The sequence below is a fragment of the Phyllopteryx taeniolatus genome, chromosome 4 (genome assembly GCF_024500385.1).
Source record: "Phyllopteryx taeniolatus isolate TA_2022b chromosome 4, UOR_Ptae_1.2, whole genome shotgun sequence".
In the NCBI taxonomy this organism is placed as follows: Eukaryota; Metazoa; Chordata; class Actinopteri; order Syngnathiformes; family Syngnathidae; genus Phyllopteryx; species Phyllopteryx taeniolatus.
The window spans coordinates 20311941-20324054 of NC_084505.1; positions in this window are offsets into that span (position 1 = coordinate 20311941).

Here is a 12114-nt window from a genome sequence, read left to right on the forward strand (position 1 = left end):
GTCACTTTAAACCGCATCCACTCCTTGAAGTCTCAGCGCCCTTTGCACAATGCTCATTGCACTGGACTATTGCAATATTAGTCATTCGAACTGCTCTAAGTGCTAGAGGACTCTGCATCTTTTTGCACAATTGTTTTTTTGTCAATGTCTTTGTCTCCAAAGTGTTCTGTAAATTGACTGTCTGTACTAGAGCGGCTCCAACTACCGGAGACAAATTCCTTGTGTTTTGGACATACTTGGCAAATAAAGATGATTCTGAACTGAACCCACGCTGCCCGGACCAAAGTCAGGCGAGTGTACCACTACACCATCAGTGACTTACCCAAATCTTTCTCAATTTCATATTTTTTTCACCAATTGATTCTGTTGTTCAGTCCACATGTGGGAGTGTTATTCTTACAAATGACTGAGCGTTGTAAATTGCTTGCTCTTTGATGATGCAGCGTTAATAAAGACGTAGTTGTTTTGTCTTCCTGAAAAGTAATGGTTTTGAACATGCGAGTATTCAACCCAACGCCAATGATATCCATCCTATAGGCTACAGCGTGGTTTTTGTATGAGCATGCATTTGGAGTTTGTAATCGCTTGCGGTTGTGCCGCTTTAGGAACATGGGATGTCAAGTGTACGACTCCTGAAGCAGAATGGCCAGGCAACTGATGATCTTTTCCGGCCCCTAACCTTGACCGCCGCGAGTGAGGAGTTTCCGTGCTCTTATTTGCCGGCACCCGCTGTCCTGACTGGGGCGTAGGCGGCAAGGATTAGCTGTTTTGCGTTTCCTTACTGTGCATTTTTTTTTTTTTTTTTTTTTTTTTTTTTCCCCGAAGTGAGGTCACTTGCATTGCTCCTCCACTGGCCTGCTGTGCTAATGAGTCTACAATTGTCATTTTGTCATAAACAGTGTCTACACGTTGCTTGGATGCAGCAGAGTACAGAACATCTTTCAGAAACGACGCGATCGAAACCGCCTTCAGACTGAAATGAGACTTTTCGGGGACACCTTGTTTCTACGCCAAGCAACCTTCAATGGCACCAGAAGCTGATGTGCAGAAATCTTGGGTGTTGAACAGAAAAGAAAAACATTGACTGTATTTGTGTGTTAAGCTGTTAATAATACTACTGATGATAATGATGTGCACATGCAAGGTGCTGAAGTGGTTTTGACTTTGTTTGGCTTGTCGTGACCTCAACTAAAGAGGTCATGGGGGTGGTTCATGGTCAGCTGACTCGAGATGTAATGCACCAATGTGAATGTTTGCTTTGCCAGTAGTTCCCAATTGTTCTTATCGTCTTGCTCTTGTGGGTTTGCTGTCCCATCCCCCCCGTGCGTTCATAAACACAATAGGATCAATCAAGCAATCAAGTTGGCCAAATGGGCAAATTTGTAGTTTGCATAAACATGTTTAGTCTAAGCTGATGCTGTGAGGGTCATACTAAATGATAGCGCGTGCGGGAACATGCTTGTTTCCGCTCACGGTCGAGCATTTCCAAGCTCCACTGTAGTCGGGTGCTGTTTCTGCATCCAGTGTGCGCTGCTGCCTTTTTGCCTTCAAGGCTTTTGTGGTGTGGTGCCAAGTAGAGCGACACACTCCAGTGCTGTGTGCAATGTGGCGTTCATTTGAAGTTTACTGTGTATGGGCTCCCACTTTACAGACTCCTTGATGGGGGGAATGTGCGTGTACACGTGTTTACCACAAATTAGGTGAAGAATATGACTTTTTATTTGTGATGAACTATTAAATATGTAATGTAAAAATGCACGCCCATCGATGTGATCCATGGCTGTGGCGTTCCTGTGTCCGCTGGGCCAACGTGTTACCATGGTAACCACGTTATCCATTTGAAGCTTAAAGCCAAAGCTTAAGTCTACTCATGAACCACTTATTGATGAAGATAAAATGTTTGTGTACAATGTGTAACTTTGAAATTGTATCATCAACTTGTTCTGAACATATGATTGCAACGTGTATATGGGTTTTAAAAAGAAAGCTCATGTATATTTAATTTTAGCAATGATTGTTTGAACGTAATTTAATGGGGTTAACAATGATTCCGCAATGCTGGGTGTTTGCACGAGTGTGTGCGTGTTGCCAGTTTTTCCGTCATGTCACAAAGATAAGCTTTGGAAATTAAAATGACTTGATGCTGTGATAAATGTGCGTCTGCTGCTGCTTCCAACGTGTCTCTCTTAAAAGTAAGTTTTATTAATACCTGCATGTAAGTTTGTACGGTTTGTATGAAAATGCTTGCCGCCGCTTCTCCTTACATACATTGTGACCAACAAAGCTGACACAATATGAAGTTGTCATTTCTCTTAATTGTTGATGAATGAAATGTTTAGAGTGAGGAGCTATAAAGGTGTTCTGTCATAAACTGACTCTGCCTGTTTTCCCAACACAACTCCGCTTCCCAAATTGTGGCCTCATGAGAATCAATGCAAACTAATTAAACAACTATGTAAAAATTGTACTACATTTATGGCAACAGCTGCCGAATCCCAATTTTTTAGGGAATATTTGTTTTCTAAATTTCTTTGAAAATATAACATTCGAATGAAAGACTTTCATTGTGTGTAGTGACCCTGAACCATTGAGTTATTTAAAAAATAAAAACTGTGATGCAAAGGAAACCTATTCGACCTTTCCTAGTACTAGCACTAGAATAGCAGACTTCGGCATCACGTGAATGACTTCAATCAAGCACGAGAAATGGACAGTTCTCGGAAATAATTAGGACTTGGTCACCTGATTGGTCGCATTTGGCGCCGAAATGTACGCACCCGAAGCTGATTGGTTAATGCAAAACATCTATGATTGGGTAATGCAAAACATCTATTTCCGGTTTGGATCACTTAAACGGGTGAGGCGAGTGACGTTACTTTCGACTTCATTTGTTCCAGCCAAGGTAAGCACGCTGCTTCAAGCTCTCTAGCAATTAATGTTGTTTTTGCTGTGTATTGACTTATTTGAGCGTGTTTTCACATGTTTGACTCTGGCACGCACTCTGAGTGTGAAAGCGTCTTGTGAGTGATTTGACATGCATTAATGTGTGCTTATACAGCTGAGTGAACATGCGGGGTCGCCATTTTGTAGCGCAAGGTTTGAACTTTACTCTACGGCCAGATGCATAATTGGCTTCGTGGCGTCGCTGGCTTGGGGTTTGCTGCTCCGCGGTCGTCATTGTGCGTAGCAAAGTTTGAACTTTGTTCGACGCCCAAATGCATAAGTGGCTTCGTGACGTCGCTGGCTTGAGGTTTTATACTTTGCGTGAGTGGTGTGAAGGCGTTTTGAGTGTTTTATCGGTGTTGTAACGTACAATTACCGTCGTGCTCGTGGCGGGACTGTCGCTTCAAGATGACGTCACCGCGGCAGCGCTGCTGCTCCGCGGTCGTCATTGTGTGTAGCAAAGTTTGAACTTTGTTCGACGCCCAAATGCATAATTGGCTTCGTGGCGTCACTGGCTTGGGTTTTTACACTTTGCGTGAGTGGTGTGAAGGCGTTTTGAGTGTTTTAGCGGTGTTGTAACGTACAATTGCCGTCGTCCTTGTGGCGGGACTGTCTCTTAAACATGACGTCACCGCGGCAGCGCTGCTGCTCCGCGTTCGTCATTGTTTAGCAAACTTTGAACTTTGTTCGACCCCCAAATGCATAATTGGCTTTGTAGCGTCGCTGGCTTGGGGTTTTAGCGGTGGTGTAATGCACAATTTCCGTCCTCGTGGCGGCATTGTCGCTTGGATACGGTGTCAACGTTGCTGCGACGTGGTCGCCATTTTGTTGAGCAAAGTTTGAACTTTACTCGACGCCCAAATGAATAATTGACTTCGTGGCGTCGGTGGCTTGGTGTTTTACCCTTTGCGTGTGGCGCAAAGCAGTTTTCGAGTGTATACGTGGTGTTTCAGCTAGCGGTGTTGTAATGCACAATTTGCCATCGTCCTCGTGGCGGGAGGGTCGCTTGAATATGACGTCGCCGCTGCTGCGACGTGGTCGCCATTTTGTTGAGCAAAGTTTGAACTTTACTCGACGGCCAAATGAATAATGGACGACATGGCGGCGCTGGCTTGGCGTTTTACCCTTTGCGTGTGTGGCGCGAAGTAGTTTGAGTGTTTACGTGGTGTTTTAGCGGTGTTGTAATGCACAATTACCGTCGTCCTCGTGGCGGGAGTGTCGCTTGAATATGACGTCGCCGCTGCTGCGACGTGGTCGCCATTTTGTTGAGCAAAGTTTGAACTTTACTCGACGGCCAAATGAATAATGGACGACATGGCGTCGCTGGCTTGGCGTTTTACACTTTGCGTGTGGCGCGAAGCAGTTTGAGTGTTGTTGTTTTAGCGGCGTTGTAATGCACAATTGCCGTCGTTCTCGTGGCGGGAGTGTCGCTTGTATATGATGTCAACGCGGTTGCCATTTTGAGCAATGTTTGAACTGTCGTATGTTTACTGTCTTAAATTCTTAATTTTTAATTTCCAATTAACTGTAAAGAGTCTCTATGTAATTTTATTTGTGCCTCAACATTTTCCCTCTCAGGTCTTGGCACACCAAATTCAATGCACAAATCGGCGATGTTTAATGTACTAACTCCCAAACCAAACTGAGTCAGTGAAAAGGTTATTCCTTTTTATACCTGCTGTTTACTTGGCCTGTTTTAAAATTATAAAGAATGTCCATTTGCACTTTCCAAACTTGTAAGTGTTCAGCTCATTCAAACCAACCTGTGAACAACTCTGCTTCCCGAAATTTCAAAATAAAAGCCCGAAATTACAAATTTAGCTAACTTTTTTTATTTTCAGTGGATTTGCACTGTTCCTACTTATGTGAGCTCATTAAAACCAAGCTGTGACCAACTCCCCTTCCTCAAATTTGACAATTTCAAAATAAAAGCCTGAAATTCGTATTTTTGCCATAACTTAATTTGCAGTGGATTTGCACTGTTCGTACTTGTACGTGTTGAGCTCACTCAAACCAAGCTGTGAACTCCCCTTCCCGAAATTTGATGGAATTTGTAAATAAAAGCCTGAAATTCCAAATTTTGCTGTAACGTATGTCAATGGATTTGTACCGTTCCTATTTCTGTTCAGCTCATTCAAATTAAACTGTGAACAACTCCCCTTCCCCAAATTTCAAAATAGAAGCCCTAAATTTAGCTGTAACTTGCTAAGTTGTCAATGGATTTACAGTTTCTACTTCGTGTTGGTTTGGGGAACTGAACTCTTCCCCACCAGGAATTGGGGGCGTTGCCCCCTCTTCCTGAGGGAAAGGATGGTGCACGGTCCATCACCCATGGTTCTGCTTACCATAACCCTGGTTATAATCCCTGGGGTATGCGGGCTGGCGGCCCCGCCCATAGCGGACCTCTGTCAAACCCCCACCTTCCATGGTATTTGTTTCTTTTATTTGAGTTCGCCTTGGCTATTTAAGTAATCTTTATTTTTGTTGTTTCTTATTAGTTTCGGTATCAATTTATGTATTAGAATGAAAGAAACCAAACAAGTCAATAAAACAAAAAAATCTGCAATTCAAAACAAATACCTATAACCAGCCTATTATGCGTGTGCCCTGACAACGTTTCGGCCTGTAAGGGCCTTCAGGTCGTGGCACACTTACTTTTAATAAAACAACAGCGAAGCAGCTATACTCTGGTGATGTTCTCCCTCCGAAATCCAAAACAAACTGAGGCTTCGAGGCTTGTCCGCCTTTTATATGCTCCTCTTTTTAAAACATTTTAAGTTGTGTTAAAAGTAACATAACTTCAAATTAACCCTGTTGTCTTTTACTACTATATCCATGAAATAACCTATTTTAACTGTATTTAAACCATTTCATGACATCCACTGGATCTGTCCACTAATGCACTGTGCTGAGGAGGTAAGGATTGCGAAACACCCTGGCGTGTGAGTTGTGCCACACGTGATTGTGTGTGCATCCAGGGGTTGGTGCGTCCCTGTAGTAAAAGCAGCATGAAGCTTAAGATCATGCCCAAGGTGAAGAGGGAGAAGGAAAAGCTCCACAAGCAGAAGTCAAACCGCTCGCTCGCTCTCAGGTTGGAACAGCCGATAAAACACACCCAAAGTCATCTAGCAGACAAATTGGAATGTGGACTGTTTTGAGCAGGTTACTTTGCTTCCCTCTCGTGGCCTGGTGAGGTAAAATTTGCAGCTGCATGGCCAGCTACTTGAAGCTGCTTTCACACAGCATTCCTTTCCCCCCCTTTCCATATTGTCCACAAATGTATTCTCCTTTCCTTTTTGAGAGCCTCACCCACCGAAATAGCCTTTGTCCTGAGAACATGCGTGCTTGCACACTGCCGATGTAGGTTGCGACATTAACATAATTGGATGTCAGCGTGCCAGCTCCGATTGTTTTCAACACAAAGTAGCATGCGTAGTGATTTAAAAAAAAAAAAAAAAAAAATTAATACCTCTCTGACATTTTCAATCCAAAAAGTGTTTAATGGGGTTAACAATGATTCCGCAATGCTGGGTGATAGCACGAGTGTGTGCGTGTTGCCAGTTTTTCCGTCATGTAACAAATAAGCTTTGGAAATTAAAATGACTTGGTGTGATAAATGTGCGTCTGCTGCTGCTTCCGACGTGTCTGACTTAAAAGTAAGTGTTATTACCTGCATGCAAGTTTGTTCGGTTTGTATGAAAATGCATGCCGCAGATTCTCCCTACATTGTGACCAACAAAGCTGACACTATGAAGTTGTCATTTCTCTTAATGCACTTGTACCCAAATTGTGGCCTCATGAGAATCTATGCAAACTAATTAAACAACTGTAAAAATTGTACTACATTTATGGCAAAAGCTGCAGAATCCAAATTTTTTAGGGAATATTTGTTTTCTAAATTTCTTTGAAAATATAACATTCGAATGAAAGACTTTCATTGTGTGTAGTGACCCTGAACCATTCAGTTATTTCAAAAATAAAAACTGTGATGCAAAGGAAACCTATTCGACCTTTCCTAGTACTAGCACTAGAATAGCAGATTTCGGCATCACGTGAATGACTTCAATCAAGCACGAGAAATGGACAGTTCTCGGAAATAATTAGGACTTGGTCACCTGATTGGTCGCATTTGGCGCCAAAATGTACGCACCCGAAGCTGATTGGTTAATGCAAAACATCTATGATTGGTTAATGCAAAACATCTATTTCCGGTTTGGATCGCTTAACCGGCTGAGGCGAGTGACGTTAATGTCTCCTTCATCTGTTCCAGCCAAGGTAAGAACGCTGCTTCATGCTCTCTAGCAATTAATGTTGTTTTTGCTGTGTCTTGACTTATTTGAGCGTGTTTTTGACATGCTTGACTCGGGCACGCACTCAGAGTGTGATAGCCTCTTGTGAGTGATTTGACATGCGTTAATTTGTGCTTATACAGCTGAGAGAACATGCAGGGTCGCCATTTTGTAGCGCAAGGTTTGAACTTTACTCGACGGCCAGATGCATAATATGCTTCGTGGCTTCGCTGGCTTGGCGTTTTACACATTGCGTGAGTGGTGTGAAGGCGTTTCGAATGTTTTAGCGGTGTTGTAACATACAATTGCCGTCGTCCTCGTGGCGAGGATGTCGCTTGAATATGACGTCGCCGCTTCTGTGGCGTGGTCGCCATTTTGTTCAGCAAAGTTTGAACTTGACTAGATGGCCAAATGAATAACGGACATCGTGGCGTCGCTGGCTTGGCGTTTTACACTTGGCGTGTGTGGCGCGAAGGAGTTTTCGAGTGTTTCCGTGGTGTTTTAGCAGTGTTTTAATGCACAATTTCCGTCGTCCTCGTGGCTTGAGTGTCGCTTGAATATGACGTCGCCGCTGCTGCGACGTGGTTGCCATTTTGTTGAGCGAAGTTTGAGCTTTACTCGACGCCCAAATGAATAATTGACTTCGAGGCGTCGATGGCTTGGCGTTTTACCATTTTCGTGTGTGGCGCAAAGCAGTTTTCGAGTGTTTACATTGTGTTTTAGCGGTGTTTTAATGCACAATTGCCGTCCTCGTGGCGGGAGTGTCGCTTGAATATGACTCTGCTGCGACGTGGTCGCCATTTTGTTGAGCAAAGTTTGAACTTTACTCGACGGCGAAATGAATAATGGACGACATGGCGTCGCTGGCTTGGCGTTTTACACTTTGCGTGTGGCGCGAAGCAGTTTGAGTGTTGTTTTAGCGGTGTTGTAATGCACAATTGCAGTCGTTCTCGTGGCGGGAGTGTCGGTTGTATATGATGTCAACGCGGTTGCCATTTTGAGCAATGTTTGAACTGTCGTATGTTTACTGTCTTACATTTTTAATTTTTAATTTCCAATTAACTGTATAGAGTCTGCTTTATGTAATTTTATTTGTGCCTCGACAGTTTCCCTCTCAGGTCTTGGCACACCAAATTCAATGCACAAATCGGCGATGTTTAATGTACTAACTCCCAAACCAAACTGAGTCAGTGAAAAGGTTATTCCTTTTTATACCTGCTGTTTACTTGGCCTGTTTTAAAATTATAAAGAATGTCCATTTGCTCATTCAAACCAACCTGTGAACAACTCTGCTTCCCGAAATTTCAAAATAAAAGCCCGAAATTACAAATTTAGCTAACTTTTTTATTTTCAGTGGATTTGCACTGTTCCTACTTATGTGAGCTCATTAAAACCAAGCTGTGACCAACTCCCCTTCCTCAAATTTGACAATTTCAAAATAAAAGCCTGAAATTCGTATTTTTGCCATAATTAAATTTTCAGTGGATTTGCACTGTTTGTACTTGTACGTGTTGAGCTCACTCAAACCAAGCTGTGAACTCCCCTTCCCCAAATTTGATGGAATTTGTAAATAAAAGCCTGAAATTCAAAATTTTGCTGTAACGTATGTCAATGGATTTGTACCGTTCCTATTTCTGTTCAGCTCATTCAAATTAAACTGAACAACTCCCCTTCCCCAAATTTCAAAATATAAGTCCGAAATTTAGCTGTAACTTGCTAAGTTGTCAATGGATTTACAGTTTCTACTTCGTGTTGGTTTGGGGAACTGAACTCTTCCCCACCAGGAATTGGGGGCATTGCCCCCTCTTCCTGAGGGAAGGGACGGTGCACGGTCCATCCACCCATGGTTCTGCTTACCATAACCCTGGTTATAATCCCTGGGGTATGTGGGCTGGCGGCCCCGCCCATAGCGGACCTGTCAAACCCCCACCTTCCATGGTATTTGTTTCTTTTATTTGAGTTCGCCTTGGCTATTTAAGTAATCTTTATTTTTGTTGTTTCTTATTAGTTTCGGTATCAATTTATGTATTAGAATGAAAGAAACCAAACAAGTCAATAAAACAAAAAAATCTGCAATTCAAAACAAAATACCTATAACAGCCTATTATGCGTGTGCCCTGACAACGTTTCGGCCTGTAAGGGCCTTCAGGTCGTGGCACACTTTTAATAAAACAACAGCGAAGCAGCTATACTCTTTGATGTTCTCCCTCCGAAATCCAAAACAAACAGAGGCTTGTCCGCCTTTTATATGCTCCTCTTTTTAAAACATTTTAAGTTGTGTTAAAAGTAACATAACTTCAAATTAACCCTGTTGTCTTTTACTACTATATCCATGAAATAACCTCTATTTTAACTGTATTTAAACCATTTCATGACATCCACTGGATCTGTCCACTAATGCACTGTGCTGAGGAGGTAAGGATTGCGAAACACCTTGGTGTGCATTGTGCCACACGTGATTGTGTGTGCATCCAGGGGTTGGTGCGTCCCTGTAGTAAAAGCAGCATGAAGCTTAAGATCATGCCCAAGGTGAAGAGGGAGAAGGAACAGCTCCACAAGCAGAAGTCAAACCGCTCGCTCGCTCTCAGGTTGGAACAGCCGATAAAACACACCCAAAGTCATCTAGCAGACAAATTGGAATGTGGACTTGTTTTGAGCAGGTTACTTTGCTTCCCTCTAGTGGCCTGGTGAGGTCAAATTTGCAGCTGCATGACCAGCTACTTGAAGCTGCTTTCACACAGCATTCCTTTTCCCCCCCTTTCCATATTGTCCACCAATTTATTCTCCTTTCCTTTTTGAGAGCCTCACCCACCGAAATAGCCTTTGTCCTGAGAACATGCGTGTTTGCGCACTGCCGATGTAGGTTGCGACATTAACATAATTGAATGTCAGCGTGCCAGCTCCGATTGTTTTCAACACAAAGTAGCAAGCGTAGTGATTTAAAAAAAAAAAAATAAAAATAAAAAAAAATAATTAATACCTCTCTGACATTTTCAATCCAAAAAGTATTTTATGGGGTTAACAATGATTCCGCAATGCTGGGTGTTTGCACGAGTGTGTGCGTGTTGCCAGTTTTTCCGTCATGTAACAAATAAGCTTTGGAAATTAAAATGACTTGGTGTGATAAATGTGCGTCTGCTGCTGCTTCCGACGTGTCTGACTTAAAAGTAAGTTTTATTACCTGCATGCAAGTTTGTTGGGTTTGTATGAAAATGCTTGTCGCAGATTCTCCCTACATTGTGACCAACAAAGCTGACACTGAAGTTGTCATTTCTCTTAATTGTTGATAAATGAAATGTTTCGAGTGAGGAGCTATAAAGGTGTTCTGTCATAAACTGACTCTGCCTCTTTTCCCAACACAACTCCGCTTTCAGCTGGACTATTGCATGACAGGTGTGCGTGTCAAATGCCTCAGTGTGTTCTGTATGTTGTTTGTGAATCCATCCAGTAAGGAATAAACCGTATTGGAAAACTAAGTGATTGTTGCAGTGCATTGTACTAGTACTAGGAGGAAAGGTTGTCGAATATGTTTCATTTTCATCACAGTTTTTATTTTTGAAATAACTGAATGGCTCAGGGTCACTACACACAATGGAAGTCTTTCATTCGAATGTGATATTTTCAAAGATATTTAGAAAACAAATATTCCCCAAAAAGTTTGGATTCTGCAGCTTTTGCCATAAATGTAGTACAATTATTACAGTTTAATTAATTTGCATTGATTCTCATGAGGCTACAATTGGGATTTAAGTGCATTACTTTTCTATTTAGAAGTGGAGGTATTTTTCACTTTATTTGCACAATGCAGACTTCGGCATCACGTGAATGACTTTAATCAAGCACGAGAAATGGACTGTTCTAGGACATAATTAGGACTCGGTCATCTGATTGGTCGCATTTGGCGCACACTAAGGTGATTGGTTAATGCAAAACATCTATGATTGGTTAATGCAAAACATCGATTTCCGGTTTGGATCGCTTAAACGGGTGAGGCGAGTGACGTTACTTTCTCCTTCATTTGTTCCAGCCAAGGTAAGCACGCTGCTTCAAGCACTAGCAATTAATGTTGTTTTTGCTGTGTATTGATTTATTTGAGCGTGTTTTTGACATGTTTGATTCGTCTTGTGAGTGATTTGACATGCGTTAATTTGTGCTTATACAGCTGAGTCAAAATGCGGGGTCGCCATTTTGTAGCGCAAGGTTTGAACTTTACTCGACGGCCAGATGCGTAATAGCCTCCGTGGCGTCCCGGGCTTGGCGTTTTACACGTTTGAGTGAGTGGTGTGAAGGCGTTTTGAGTGTTTCAGCGGTGTTGTAACGTACAATTGCCGTCGTCCTCGTGGCGGGACTGGAGCTTAAACATGACGTCACCGCGGCAGCGCTGCAGCTCCGCGTTCGTCATTGTTTAGCAAAGTTTGAACTTTGTTCGACGCCTGAGTGCATAATTGGCTTCGTGGCGTCGCTGGCTTGGGGTTTTACACTTTGCGCGAATGAGTCTCGAGCGTTTTTGTGGTTTTAGCGGTGTTGTAATGCACAATTGACCATCGTCCTCGTGGCGAGAGTGTCGCTTGAATATGACGTCGGCGCTGCTGCGACGTGGTCGCCATTTTGTTGAGCAAAGTTTGAACTTTACTCGACGGCCAAATGAATAATGGACATCATGGCGTCGCCGGCTTGGGGTTTTACACTTTGCGCGAATGAGTCTCGAGCATTTTTGTGGTTTTAGCGGTGTTGTAATGCACAATTGACCATCGTCCTCGTGGCGAGAGTGTCGCTTGAATATGACGTCGGCGCTGCTGCGACGTGGTCGCCATTTTGTTGAGCAAAGTTTGAACTTTACTCGACGGCCAAATGAATAATGGACATCATGGCGTCGCCGGCT